This window comes from Leucoraja erinacea, unplaced genomic scaffold (assembly GCF_028641065.1).
Source record: "Leucoraja erinacea ecotype New England unplaced genomic scaffold, Leri_hhj_1 Leri_978S, whole genome shotgun sequence".
NCBI lineage: Eukaryota > Metazoa > Chordata > Chondrichthyes > Rajiformes > Rajidae > Leucoraja > Leucoraja erinaceus.
This window is the reverse complement of record NW_026576925.1, coordinates 9887-24870: the sequence shown is the minus strand read 5'-3', so window position 1 is coordinate 24870 and position 14984 is coordinate 9887. Positions and strand designations below refer to the sequence as shown.

Here is a 14984-nt window from a genome sequence, read left to right as displayed (position 1 = left end):
CATTTGCATTTGTCTATCTATATTGTGTTTGAACTATGAATTGAAAATAAAAAACATTTGTATATTTGTCTATCTATATTGTGTTTGAACTGTGAATTGAAAATAAAAAGCATTTGTATATGTGTCTATCTATATTGTGTGTTTGAACTGTGAATTGAAAATAAAAAACATTTGTATATTTGTCTATCTATATTATGTTTGAACTGTGAATTGAAAATAAAAAAACATTTGTATATTTGTCTATCTATATTGTGTTTGAACATTGAAATGAAAATAAAAACCATTTGTTATTGTTATAGTTATAAAGCGTTTTGCAAATTTGTTTCTCTTGCGTTTCTAAAATGGCTGCACCGGTTTTCAGGTAACTAAAGCATGATGTCTATTGTGTTTGAAATGGTGATGTAAATTGAAATGCATTTGTTGCAACGTTTTCAAGCCAGTAATGCGCGAAAGAACCTTTTTTATTTCGATCAGCACTGTGTTTAAATTTAAAATTGGCGGACATTTTGGCGGTTTGAAGATGGCGACGATGACGTCATTTCCGGAGATCGGTAAGCTGGTGGTGATGACGTCATTTCCGGCGATCGGTAAGCCGGCGTCGATGACGTCATTTCTGATCGGAGGCAAGATGGCGCTGAAGACGTGCACGAGGTGTTGAATAATGCTACAGAGCTGGTAAGTGTTATTGTTACATCCGCAGCGGCAATTGTGTTTCAGCAAAATCTGCAACTGTGAATGTGTGTGTGTGAATAATAAAATGAGGAATTGTGTCCGGAAAGTAACATGTTGGTGAGACGGAGATTTATATTGTAACACAAAAAGTATTGATTTGTGTTTCATTTTGCACAGTGTACAGCCGATTATGTAAGCCCCCCCGCCACAGACTATCGCTGAAGCTGCTGCTGGCAATGGTGCCGGTAGCGACAAAGACGCGCGAAAGTGACAGAGAGAGAGGCCACAATGGACTGGCAGGCAGGCAAGAAATGTACAGATATATGTGTGTGTGTGTGTGTGTGTGTGTGTGTGAGTGTGATATATGTGAGTGTGAGTGTGTGAAAATATATGTGTGTGTGAAAATATGTGTGTGTGTATATGTGTGTGTGTATATGTGTGTGTTCCTGTGCCTGTGAGTGTGAGAATATGTGTGTGCGAATATATATGTATGTGTGAATATATATATATATGTGTGTATGTGTGAATATATATATGTGTGTGTGTGTGTGTGTGTGTGAATATATATGTGTGTGTGTGTGTGAATATATATGTGTGTGTGAATGTATGTGTGTGTGTGTATGAATATATGTGTGTGTGTATGTGTGTGTTTGTGTGTGTGAATATATATATGTGTGTGTGAATATATATGTGTGTGTTTGCGTGTGTGTTTGCGTGAGTGTGTGTGTGTGTGTGAATAGGGGGTTGCACGTAAGGTCACAAGGTAATAGGACTTGACGCACGGAGCCGCTCAAACCATCTGAAGATATCCGTCACTTCCAGTATATGTTATTAATGCAAGAAACGCGTCCTTTCCTATCTGTTAAAAACCGCCAAAATGTTGAATTTGTGCTCTGAAAAAAATCGTGGAAGTTGGGGTAAGTGTGAGAGACATGAACCCAACATTAGAATTCCAAACGTGAAATGAAATGAAGGTAAAGAGAAGCGAGAATTGAAGGGACAATTCTCAGAAGTGATAAATCTGGCTGTAAATTTTTCTTCAGATGCGTTTTCATTCTGTACGTAATAACCAACTTGAGAACCATGGGCGATTTATTTTAAAAAAATACTGCCAGATTTATCACTTCTGAAAATTTTTAGATGCCAAAGGAATCAAGAAAAAACACAAATAATGCTTTAGTGTTGATGAAATGTAGTGAGCAAACGGCCAATGTTCGCTAAAGCACTCCCTGTTGTCCCTTCAGCTCTCACTTCTATCTACTGTTATTTCTCCTCACTTTTGGAATTCTGAAGTAGGCTAAATGTCTCACACGCTCATCCCGATTTCCATAATTATTTGCAGCGCAAAAAATGGACATTTTTGGCGGGTTTTAATGGATCCGCTACGTTCAGATTCAGATTCAACTTTAATTGTCGTTGTCAGTGTACAGTACAGAGACAACGAAATTCGGTTAGCATCTCCGTGGAAGATGGAGTTGGAAACGATGGTAAGTGCCTACCTGCAGTACATCGCGTGTAATCCATTTGGTGTAGCGTAGCAACAGTACGGGTCATGGGTCGTGACCCGACTGCCGTGAAACCTCCCTCTGTGTGTGTGTGTGTGTGTGTGTGTGTGAAAATGTGTGTGTGTGTGTGAATATGTGTGTGTGTGTGTGTGTGTGTGTGTGTGTGAATGTGTGTGTGTGTGTGTGTGTGTGTGTGTGTGTGTGTGTGTGTGTGTGTGTGAATATATGCGTGTGTCTATATGTGTGTGTCCATTTGTGTGTCTGAATATGTGTGTGAGTGAATATGTGTGAGCGATTATATATGTGTGTGTGTGTGTGAGTGCATGTGAATATATATGTGTGTGTGTGTGTGTGTGAAATAATATAATATTTCGTAGTTCAGAGCTTATTTGTTATGTTTAATAGTGTGATGGCTGTCAGGAAGAAGCTGTTCCTCAATGTAGATGTTACAGTTTTCAGTTTACATGTCGGACGTGACTCCAGAAGTCGGGCATCAGTCTGTCCACAAGCCGTGAGAGTCAGTCTAAAGAGCATGAGTCAATCCCAAGGCAGTGAGTGAGTCCACAGGTCATGAGTAAATCGCTCACTGCCCCCTCTCCTCCACTGACATGCCCCACATCCGCCTGGCAATAGGATGCACCCCCCTACTGAAGCCGCCCTCATCCCCTGCATGAGCCCCCCCCCCCCCATTTCTCATCAGCTCACGAGAACCCCCACCTGAAGCTGTGCCCCTCCCTTGGCTGCACGATTACCACCCCCACCCCACCCTGACAGCCCCTACCTCAAAAAAATGTTTTGCACAAAATCTTCAGTGTTCATTAACAACTGAAATTGTCACTGGGCTGCTTTTTGAACATCATGTCAGGAAATGTTATGTGATGTGGCTATTGCTTTAGTATCCTCTATGATAGCAGCTACATTCTGCCTGGTGGAAGAACGACACATTCTCGATTCAAGATACCCATCCAAGTGGCCGAGGATACATTGTGCAACATCGAGAAGAACTCTAAGACGGCACATTTCACGAGGCAAGTGAAAGTCATTGTTTGGGATGAATGTCCAATGATTAGGAGATAATGATTTGAAGTTGTGGACAGAACTCTTCCAGATGTCTTCAGCAACACCAAGCATTTTGGTGCCCCCCTGCCAGTACAGGCCTCAGTGACTGAGCTGACAGCCCTCAGTGACTGAGCTGCCAAACCAAAAATCCATTCCGCCCACAAACTCCATACTAGCCCTCTGGAAACCAGTACCTTTGGCCCAACATACTAGCTCAACAGAAATATGAAGGGAAATGTCAAAGGTTTCCTGAAGGATGGAACATCGCCCAAGAATGTTGTCATTAATAGCGTGCTTCGTTGAATGATGACTTCTGAGATAAATTCTCAGATTTTCCTTCTTAAAATTTGACCGCTGACTTTCTCTATATTAAAATTGTCTCTTTTTATCAACAGGAAATAGTCATCAAGAGGCAGTGAGCAGCAGAACACAACAAGACGCAACAAGACACAACAAGTAAAAACTTAATAAATCTCATCTTTAAAATTTAAATTGTTTTTATATTTTAAGAGTCATTCACATTTTAAACTTTAATAAAACCTTTTTGCACTTTTAATGCCGTGTGTTCTTCATCCCAATAGAACCTAATAGGCAGGAATGGCTGCTCTGTGGGAGAGCCACTAAGAGTGCATGGGGGGGAGGTTGTTTGGAGATGCACTGAATGTGTGGGTGGGAGGGGAATGGCAAGGAGCAGAGTGGGGTGGGGGGGGGGTGAAGGTAGGTGGGGTGACTGAGTGAACTGCCAGCGTACAAGGCGTGAGTGACTGCACTGCCAGCCCACGAGCCGTGAGTTAGTGAACTGCCACCACCAAGTCAAGTCAAGTCAAGTCAAGTTTATTTGTCACATACACATACGAGATGTGCAGTGAAATGAAAGTGGCAATGCTCGGGGAACAACAAAACAACCAAACAAATTATAAACACAATCATAACACACATATTATTTTACATACTAAATAATAGAAGGAAAAACGTTCTGTACAGTTAGTCCCTGGTGAGAAAGGCGTTTACAGTCCGAATTGCCTCTGGGAAGAAACTCCTTCTCAACCTCTCCGTTCTCACTGCATGGCAACGGAGGCGTTTGCCTGACCGTAGCGGCTGGAACCAGCTGCAAGTGACTGAAGTGCCAGCCCAATAATCCATTCAGTCCACCCTCTTCCCCCTTCTTACAGACTGTCACCTGTTGTGGGCAGAATTTCTGGCAGTTTCTCAGCCGCCAGCCTGCCAGGTCCGAGTGATTGTACTGCCAGGCCTCAGTGACTGAGCTGCCAGCCCTCAGTGACTGAGCTCCCAGCCCAAAAACCCATTCCGCCCACAAACTCCATACTAGCCCTCCGGAAACCAGTACCTTTGGCCCAACATACTACCTCAACAAAAATATGAAGGGTAATGTCAAAGGTTTCCTGAAGGATGGAACATCGCCCAAGAATGTTGTCATTAATAGCGTGCTTCGTTGAATGATGACTTCTGTGATATTCTCAGATTTTCCTTCTTAAAATTTGACCGCTGACTTTCTCTATGTTAAAAATGTCTCTTTTTATCTACAGTAAATAGTCATCAAGACGCAGTGAACAGCAGAACACAACAAGACGCAATAAGACACTACAAGTAAAAACTTAATAAATCTCATCTTTAAAATTTAAATTGTTCTTATATTTTAAGAGTCATTCACATTTTAAACTTTAATAAAACCTTTTTGCACTTTTAATGCTGTGTGTTCTTCATTACAATAGAACCTAATAGGCAGCAATGGCTGCTCTGTGGGAGAGCCACTAAAACCCCCTTTTCACGGTGCCACTTGACGCAAGAGGTACCCCGAGTTTGACATCGTGGGAACCTCGTGCGGTAACAATACGGCATTCGTGGACCACCGTGGCGCTAACGGCAGGTAATCGTGTACCTTGGGTACTCGGGAGAAAATTCAAACATGTTTGAATTTGTCCAAGAATGACTTGTGCACTTGTGGTTGAGCATTGCAACATTTTATGAATGAAGTGTCCCGTGCGAAATCCGTAGTAACTCTTGCGGTTACCGTGGGAACTCCTGCGGACGGTAAACCCGGAAGTTGGATAGAGGGGAGGGAAGGTGAGTAAAAAAGGTGTTCTCAATGTTGTTAATTGAACATGTGTCCATCGAGGACGTCCCACCTCATTGTAATTGTTGGAGAATCTTTTTAACAGGAACACGCAGAGATGGCTCCCAGAAAAGCTCAGAAAAAGGGGGTAAAGCATGCCAGAAATGTTTTTGCCATGCAGCAGAATGAGGAGGAGATGCAGCTAGAGAGACAGGTGGAGAGGCAACAGGAGATGCCAGATATAACACTGCCTGAGGGCTCCTTGGAGCAGGGAGAGGGGGAGCAAGGTGCATGTCAGATTGCCTCCCCAGTAGCCATTGTAGGAATAGCCTCTGCAGACGCTTATGTGAAGGGAAGGTGGCAGAAGGTAAGGCCATATAACTTCTCCAGGGAACAAGAGGGGGAACTTGTAGAATGGTACCAATTGAACGAGATTCTCTACGATAAATCCAGAGAGGATTATAGGAACAGGGAGAGAAAACGGAACCTGCTGGAGACGAAGGCTGCGGAGTTTCTCGGGTGCTCATGCGAGTATATATAATGATATATCAGTTCATCAACAGGAGAACCATTTAATGTTATTCAAGAATTTAAAACATACAAGGCTATAGATGTAAAAGTGCAGTTTTTGCAGTTAACTTAAACTTCTCTTATAAGTCGGTTTGTGCCCTGCAGCTGCAAAGTGAAAAAGTCGCAGACAGCTTTTACACTCTCTGTGTTTGCAGTTGGAATCATGTCTCCCTAAGTCATAAAATAAATTATGCATGAGGGCAGGCAATTCTCACTTGCAATGTTTGTCTTAAAAAGGGCCATCTGTATTTACAAACTTGTGCTCAGGTTTCCAAGAAGCACAAGAATCAGCAGATTAAATGCGGAGGGCAGGCTCTTAAACACGCCTCTATTTACTGTCCAGAACTTTTAATAGAACTGAATACATCCAATGCTTTTAAGTTATTTTTAATTCCATCACTGTACTGTAATGCAGATGACCAACTCATGCAATGGTTCACTAATCAGAGGACCATCTATGGAAAGGTCACCGCACTTGGGACCAAAACAGGGTCAGCTGGCAGCAAACTGACAGAGAGAGAATAGGTGGATCGAGGAGAAGTGGCGGTTCCTATCAGGGCATATTGTGCGTGTAGTGACCAGGACTAGCGCACCCAAGGTACTTTTAATACAACAAATTGTGAGTTCATGAGGCTCCGGACACTATGTCTAAATGTTTTTATGTGATTCCTACAGGAACGACACATCATTGACCATGCGTCCGATGATCCTGCGGAAGGGACTTCCACGCCGAGACCATCCACCAGCCAACAGCACCGCAGTAGGCCAATTTCCAGTATTGACCTCACCACACCCGGAGGTGCTGAAGAAGGGACAGATGGGAACATCATTAGAAGTGTGAGTGTATAAACTTGATGGTTATTGGACAATGCACACACCCAGCATTTTGCTGTGTTTTATATTTGCGCTGTGAAATTTCAGCTCAATAACACTGTTCGAGACGGTTTTCAGTTGTTGGAGGAAGGACGCCTGAGAACGAACCTCGTAATGCAGAGGGTAGTAGACTTCTGTCAAGTTATTATGGAAGAAGAAATTACTGAAGGACACTGGGATTTTTTATGGATTATGATCAATGGGGCAATCGCGTTTCGAAAAAAAAAGGTATAGATCTATTCTAATCCTCTTGCCTTCATTCATCGTTTCTGGTAAAAATGTTCATTTCGCACATCATAAAGCAACATAGTTTTAATGTGTGGTGTTGTCTGTGCAGTTAATTGAAGCACGTGCATCTGAGGCGCAGCGTCAACTGGTTCCTCAGCCTCGCCCGCCTCACTTCTATCACCAGGTATTAAGAAATATATGTGTGCTTCCCAAACCTAATTCATAATCTGTCTTCTTTGTATGCATTGACTAATACATCACTCTGTGATTCTAAAGTATGCAGATAGGAGATATGGGATGCCGCGTGCAATGGGAGCACAGCCACAATTCCGTGATGAACAGGTAAACCATTGTGTTTTGTGGGATTGGATTTTACAAATAAGGATTTCCATCCGCATTTGGACAACAAATTATTCATGAGTTATCTTAATGAGATTCAAGAAAAGAACTCGCATGTTGAAAAGGGACTTTAATGAAAGGTCCCGCAATTTTATGGTCCGTGAGAAAATTTTCACATGTACTTCTTAATTTCCTTCTAGAGACACTCACCATCACCACTGATGTTTACAGAGCAGCAGCCTGGTAGAAATTCACCTTTGCCTTTTGTTTACGGAGAGGGCCGTGCACAAACACCATCACAAGAAGGGACAGATGGTTTTGCTGACTCGGACTTTTAGAATTATTAATGTGGTGTTTAAGTAACCGTTTTAGTTTTGGTTTATTTTAGTTGTTGGCCACTCAACATTTTGTGTGACATCTAGAGTCCTTTATAAATGTCTGTATGTTAATATGTGTGTATTTTACTCTTGGGCATTACTTTGATTCTGTTGGCGACTCCGCATTTTATGATAGCCTGAAGTGTGATAAAGCTTTTACCTCAGCAGTTTGATTGTCAGTGTTTGTTGACCTCATTGTTAAATAAATATATTTCTCACTATCAGCTTGCTGTCTGCAATTCTTCATCAACACATCACTACAATATGAATGCCTCTAATGTTATAATCCCTCTCATGCTGAAACACGAAATAGTTGAAGTTAGGTGATATAATCACATTCTCATTTATTTTTATTTGTGAGTGTTCAGGTCCATCAATTGATGAGCTATTTAAAACGTTTGAAAGTTTCACCTCTCCGTAGGAAATAAAATAAGCCAATCAGCACGGTAAACGTGACACAAAGTCTTTATTGCAATTTTACAATATAAAAAGACGACTTCTTTCAGATATTTTGAGAAGGTGCATCACACCAAACATTTGTCTATAAAAGGGCCTCGCAAACACGAAAATCAACAAATGAGGCACGCTAGATTATTTTAAACACATTATATTCATTATCCTCCGCATCAACCCAAACTCAGGCATTAAAAGGGAGAATGCAATGTGCTAAATGGCAGGTTTTGCGGACGAACATCGTATAGGATGCACTTTTCAGAGGACAACACTAGAAAGTAAGCTTAATCGCTATGCATTTCTGCTAACATGCAGTAGTGTTCCTGGGGTCGGCTACCCATCAATGTGGCTGTCCTGCCACGGCACACTCCCCAATTGTGAATTGTAGTAAGCGCAGAGATGGTCTCTTTGCTCTTTCACACTATGTTCCCCAGTTACCTTTGAAACGCTGCAGTGGCACCATTTCTGCATTGTTTACACCACTTCTCCATGAACCTAATGTTATTCCCCCTGTTTCTCTGTCCATCACGTCACCGTCCTGGGTGGATGTTGCTGATCCTGCAGCTGCACCTCTCATTCGGATCAGGTTGTGCAGAACACATGCTGCATATACTATACTATCCACATTCTTGGGCTTCTGCTCCATTTTCTTGAGCAAGCATCTAAATCTGTTTGCCAAGATGCCAAAAGCATTTTCTACAACCCTCCTGGCCCTTGACAGCCTGTAATTGAAGATCCTCTGTTCTCTAGTTAGATTCCTCTGTGGATATGGCTTCATAATCCAGGGCCGTAGTGCAAAGGCTTCGTCAGCAACCATCGCATATGGGATGCCCGGGCTGTCTTCCCCTGGCAGAGGTTCTGGATTAGGCATGCCTGCTGTTCCACCTTCCATTTTCTTTCCAAGCCAGGTTTCTTTCCAAATACGGCCATCACCAACACTTCCAGGTGTGCCCACATCCACATACATGAAGTTGTAGTTATAATCAACCACCGCCAAGAGTACAATTGAGTGGAATTTCTTGTAATTGAAATAATTTGAGCCACCTCCGGGTGGTTTACGAATTGCCACATGCTTGCCATCCAAAGCCCCACATGTGTGAACAAAGTTCCACCTGTTTTCAAACCCCAGCGCCACTCTCTTCCACGCATCTGGTGTACTGGGGCATTCCATCACTTCAGCTGAATAAAATTCGATGATCGCCTCACAGGTTTCTCGGACAATACCACTGATGGTGGTGGTGGCGACAAGAAAGTTGTAAGACAGACTTTTATAAGAATTGCCTGAGGCCAAGTAGCGCAGGGTGATTGCTATGCGTAACCCTGGTTCCAGTGCCTTTCTCTTTACAGTGTCTGTCTTCTTCAGCAGAGGTCCCAAATTATGCTTCAGCTCATTAAAGAGCTCGGGTGAAATTCTGACAAAGTTTGTGAATGCACTTTTATCCTCTTCAAACAGAACATTAAGCAGCTGATCATATTGTCCAAATTGAGGTCTCCGTTGAAAGAGGGGCTTCACCCAGTGACACTTCCTCTTGATTCTCTTTTTAATTAATCTCACCCTTCTGGCTTCACGCAAGCGTCCTCGATGCACATAGTGGGCTGCTGCATACAGCGCGTCAATGAAAAAAACCACCATCCTGTACTCGAAACTAGTTAGTATAGGCATATCTCCAACTGAGCCAATTCAACCAAGGGAGGATATTTATAGTATGTGAAAAAAAGTTACATCATTTGTGCCACGTGATGATTTTATTACACTTGCAGTTCATTCAAGATTTAACGGGAAAGCTCGGCAGACGGACAAGTCACTCGCACAAATAACAGAAAAGCCGAGTACCGTGGGAAGGTCTACAACCCCCCCCCCCCCCCCCCCGTTAGTTATATCGTGTGATATCGTGCTAGACCACGACCACTCCACTCTGGCTACATCTTGCGTCAAGTCGCCCCATGAAAACGAGCCATAAGAGTGCATGGGGGGGGGGGGGGGGGGAGATTGGAGATGCACTGAATGTGTGGGTGGAAGGGGAATGGCAAGGAGCAGAGTGGGGGGGGAGGGTGAAGGTAGGTGGGATGACTGAGTGAACTGCCAGCGTACCAGGCGTGAGTGACTGCACTGCCAGCCCACGAGCCGTGAGTTAGTGAACTGCCAGCCCAATAATCCATTAAGTCCACCCTCTCCCCCTTCTCTCTCTTACTGTCTGTCACCTGTTTTGGGCACAATTTGTGGCAGTTTCTCAGCCTCCAGCCTGCCAGGTCCGAGTGATTGTACTGCCAGGCCTCAGTGACTGAGCTGCCAGCCCAAAAATCCATTCGGCCCACAAACTCCATACTAGCCCTCTGGAAATCAGTACCTTCGGCCCACAAACTCCATACTAGCCCTCTGGAAATCAGTACCTTCGGCCCACAACACTCATACTAGCGCAACAGAAAGCCCCCTTCCCACTGGCCAGCAATATTGGAATTGCTGCAGAGGTGGAATTTTGTTTTGGGTATCCAGCCCTCCCGTGTGAGGCCGGGACCCAACGGGTCCCACGTAGTCTAGTATATATATATAAACACCCAAACAAACATACACACCAGAAGAAGTCCCTAGTCTTGCCCTTATTAGCTGCGCAGACCTACTACCGGGAAAATTCGTGGCCATTTTTAATCTCTCCCTACTCCGTTCTAATGTACCACCTGTTTCAAGATGGCCATCATCATCCCAGTGCCAAAGAAAACCATCCCTCCTCCCTTGACATCCACCATAACGAAATATTGTGTCAGTCAGTCTGGCAGTCAATTTCATTCGTCACGTGCACATAAAGTGCAGTGAATTGAATTTGCCAGCAGCTGTACAATAAAAAACCACACAATGCACAATACCATTTCAACACAAACACCCACCACAGCATTCATCACTGTGTGGAAGGCACAACATTTGGTCAGTCCTCCTTCATTTCCCCCCCGAGATCGGGACCACAACCCTCCGCAGTCGCCGCTGCAGGCGTCCAAATGTGCAGACAAGGTAAGTCCAGGTAGGTCCTCATTCGGTGCCTCTCCACCGGAGACCGCGGCTTCAATATGGTGTAGGCCGCTGGCTGGCGGTCGAAAATCTAAAGTCCCCGCCGCGCCGCCTCCAGAAGAACCGCAGACCGCAGGGCCGGCAGTCTAAGATCTACTCCAGGGATCCCCGGCGAGGGGTCCCGCTCCGGGGGTTAAGTCCCCGCCGCGCCCGCAGTAGAAGTAGGCCGCGGGCCGGCGGTCGGAGCTCTTCACCTCCGGGGTCCTGAACGAGGGATCCCAGACTCCACACACAGCGCAAGCAGGAGCTCCGCAGACCGCCATTGTTGAGACCGCAGTAGTCGTGGCCGAGTGGTTAAGGCGATGGACTAGAAATCCATTGGGGTTTCCCCGCGCACGTTCGAATCCTGCCGACTACGGGACCAGCAAATCCGCTCGAAATTACCAGCGTGTATGTGTAACTTTTGACGGGCCTTTGGTTGTCTGCTGCCAGAGTAAACACCTAATTTATTTCCTGTGGTTCCAGCCTGCGCACTGGGTCGAATTAACTTCATACAAGTTCATTGTTGACTCCAGTCCGAATTCTTGGAACCTCTGTCACACGTACATTGTTTCTCATGTAAATCAACGCCCACGAGGAAGCGAATATTGGAATTCCCTTCCTAAAAGAGCAGTGCATAATTGATTGACTAACATTTGAATTTCTATGAATATTTTGAAGTCGGGTGGATGAATGATTATAACGTATTGTGTGAAAGGTCACCGTGGAGTTTGGAATGCAATGTTGAGACCATCTACTTTAGATTAGTTGTTTATTGTCAAGTGTATCGATGAATAGTGAAACGTATGTTGTTGCGTGCTATCCAGTTCACGAAAAACTATAATGATGGCAATGGTTCAATGGTTTAGTGGTGTCTTTACTGCCACTCGTAGCAGTTAGAATGAATACATTTATTTGCACACAGTTTAGTGACTATCCGCGAACGTAAGCACAATCGCTCCCGGTCATTAAATAATATACAGAACAACCCACTGTTTCCAGTCCCAACTGCAGATCCCCAATGAATGGGGATTGACAATTTGCGAATTATGAACACTGTATATTATAAACTCTACAAATGGAGGTGAAGGCGTTGCAGAGGAGCCGGTGCGAAGTCAGCCACGTGTTAGGGTAGGGAGAAGGACGGGGGGGGGGAAGGAAATTGGGTTTATTGGGGAGAAAAATTAGGGAGAAGTTCCTGTTGGGAAGATAGAACAGGAAGGCTGTTGGGTGCTTGATATTGGAAAAAAAATTGTTCAGGCCGTTAGGTTTGTAAGCTACCGTCTCTGAATATGGGATGGTGTCCCGTCATTTTGCTTGTGACTTCACTTTGATAGTTGAGGAGTCCCAGGACAGAAAGGTCACCTGGACAGAAATGCTACACTATCGCTTTACCGCTTCCAAGGACCCAAGCAGTCTTTCCATGCGCGGCAGAGGTTCACCTGCACCGCCACCAACCTCATCAACGGTATGCGCTTCTCCAGATGTCAGCTGCTCTACATCGGTGAGACCAAGCATAGGCTTGGCGATCGCTTCGCCGAACACCTCCGCTCTGTTCGCAATAACCAAGCTGATCTTTCGGTGGATTAGCACTTCAAATTCCCCCTCCCATTCAGAATCAGAACTTTCTCTCCTCGGCCTCCTCCATGGCCAGAGTGAGGACCACCGTAAATGGGGGGAACAGCACCTCATATTTCGCTTGGGCAGTTTGCAACCCAGCGGTATTAACATTGACTTCTCTAATTTCAGGCATTCCTTACTTTCTTCCCCCCCTTCGCAGTTTTCCCACAGTCAACTGGCTCCTCCTCTTCCTTTCTTCTCCCCCCCCCTCTTCTCCCCACCCTCACGTTAGTCTCAATAAGGGTTTCGGCACGAAACGTTGCCTATTCCCTCCGCTCCACAGATACTGCCTCCCCGTTGAGTTGCTCCAGCATTTGTGTCGACCTTCGATTTTCCAGTATCTGCAGTTCCTTCTTAAACATGATAGACCGATGTTAATTCTCATGGATTGGAGGTTCTAGCGAACCTGATCGGGGTTTACCTACAAATCGGGGGCTTGGATTCTAGAGCATTCCTCCGCCACGACGCGCTGAAATCTGGATCCAATCACGTGTGGGGGGTAAAGGTAGAAATTCGGATGACTATTAAGTATCTCCAACCCTTGAATCTACAAGCCATTGGAGAGATATTATGCTCATCTAAGCCTTGTGCATCGAGAAAGCCTCAGTTGTGGAAGTTAATGTCGCCCACTACAACTATGCGCATTTTAATAACTGGTAACATTATATTGCTCTATCATTTGCCATGTTTTTGGAAGTCTACAGCTTAATTACATTAGATTGCACCTTTCGCATTTCTGAGCTTTGTGGACGAATACAACTCTGTGCCACCGGAACACTCTATGTCGAACCTGATCGACTAGTTCACCTATTTCGGTTCCTTCTATCATGTATGAAACCTCCGCCACGAAAAGCTGAGCTGAATTTCTGCCCCTCCAATCCAACAAATATTAGTAATGGCAACCTTCATAGTTCGAGGCTCTAAATCCTTTAAGATGAGGCTCTGCTATGCACTCGCGAAAACTTGCGCTGAAATAAGCACGCATCAGATATTCGGTTTCACCAATCCTGAAAAATCCTCTTGTCTTCCTCCGAGTACCGGTAATAGCCTCTAACTTCCCAAGTTTTCTATTTGCGCATCCTCTACGCTGGTTCCACCCGTTCCAACTAATTGAAGCCCTCCCGCGTAGCACTACCAAGCTCACTCAAAGTCCATTGTGTCCTCCAATTTTTTGTAACCAGATCATTTGGTAAAGGTGAATTCTGCCCCCAGATTGTCAGGTAAAGATCTGAATACGGATCTGGCATACTCCGTGGATTATAGCCCTCTGTACCACAACGTCAAACTGAATGTCCTCGTTCCGTTAGTAGGGCTGGACACATCTAGTTCCTCATTTTAGTGTGTGCTTCAAGTATATGACATCCGGTTGTTCAACATCCGCAATGGGACCTTGAAAAAGGGGTTTCGAGCCCGAAACGTTGCTATTTCCTTCGCTCCATAGATGCTGCTGCTGCACCCGCTGTGTTTCTCCAACATTTTTGTGTACTGGCAACCAATCGAATGTTCTTTAGCAGCTCCGAATCAACAAGCCGCGAGTATCGAGATTCAGCACCTCATCCCAGAGGTATGATTACGGCCACATAATATTCTGACTGCTCCACTAAGCAATGAGTTCCCCATCTGAATCGCTCTGTCTGCTCCTCCACATTCCCGGTCTGCATCCAAGCCAGGTCTATGCCCGAGAACAGACACTTCTGCTGCTGTTTCCCATCACGTTTCACCCGCAAAAGGGTACACGTGCCCTCCGGGAAGTGGGTAGGTGTCAAATGGGATTTCTGCATCACCTCTACACCGATGCCTGGTAGACATCTACTGCCTGCATGCACCTGAGATACGACTACCTCACTGTAACTCCTAGCTATGCCGTTATCTTGCTCGCAGACAATTCTGCGGCCATCCAGCCGCATCTACAGTTCACAGCCGTCAATGAGGAGCTCCGGCAGGACGTACTTCCTACAGGTCATGTCCTCGGGGAAATCCGATCTCACACGTCCTGCAAGAAAAGTATAATTATGTATTAACTGACATTTACAATGTACCACAACTAGCGCAAATTTAAGCATAAAAGAAGCGGTCTGAAACAGGACCCGATCCGAAACGTCACCTATTCATGTTTTCCAGGGATGCTTCGTGACCTACTGCGCTACTCCAGCATTTAGTCTTTCCTACATAAA

General features: G+C 44.8%; 1 long non-coding RNA gene and 1 other non-coding gene across 4 annotated transcripts; both read left to right on the top strand.

Annotated features, from left to right (window-relative positions):
• The first annotated feature begins 564 nt into the window (after positions 1 to 564).
• LOC129695180 (uncharacterized) lies at positions 565 to 4944 on the top strand. Of its 3 annotated transcripts, XR_008723124.1 has the most exons (4): positions 591 to 675; positions 2015 to 2159; positions 3632 to 3692; positions 4784 to 4944. It is a non-coding gene; the product is annotated as an uncharacterized LOC129695180 (long non-coding RNA). The 3 variants fall into 3 exon arrangements; XR_008723125.1 differs by lacking the exons at positions 2015 to 2159; positions 3632 to 3692; positions 4784 to 4944 and adding exons at positions 850 to 985; positions 3089 to 3205 and having other exon boundaries at positions 565 to 675; XR_008723123.1 differs by lacking the exons at positions 2015 to 2159; positions 3632 to 3692; positions 4784 to 4944 and adding exons at positions 850 to 985; positions 3074 to 3205 and having other exon boundaries at positions 565 to 675.
• Positions 4945 to 11487: 6543 nt separating this feature from the next.
• trnas-aga (transfer RNA serine (anticodon AGA)) lies at positions 11488 to 11569 on the top strand. Its single transcript has one exon. It is a non-coding gene; the product is annotated as a tRNA-Ser (tRNA).
• The last annotated feature ends 3415 nt before the right edge of the window (positions 11570 to 14984 follow it).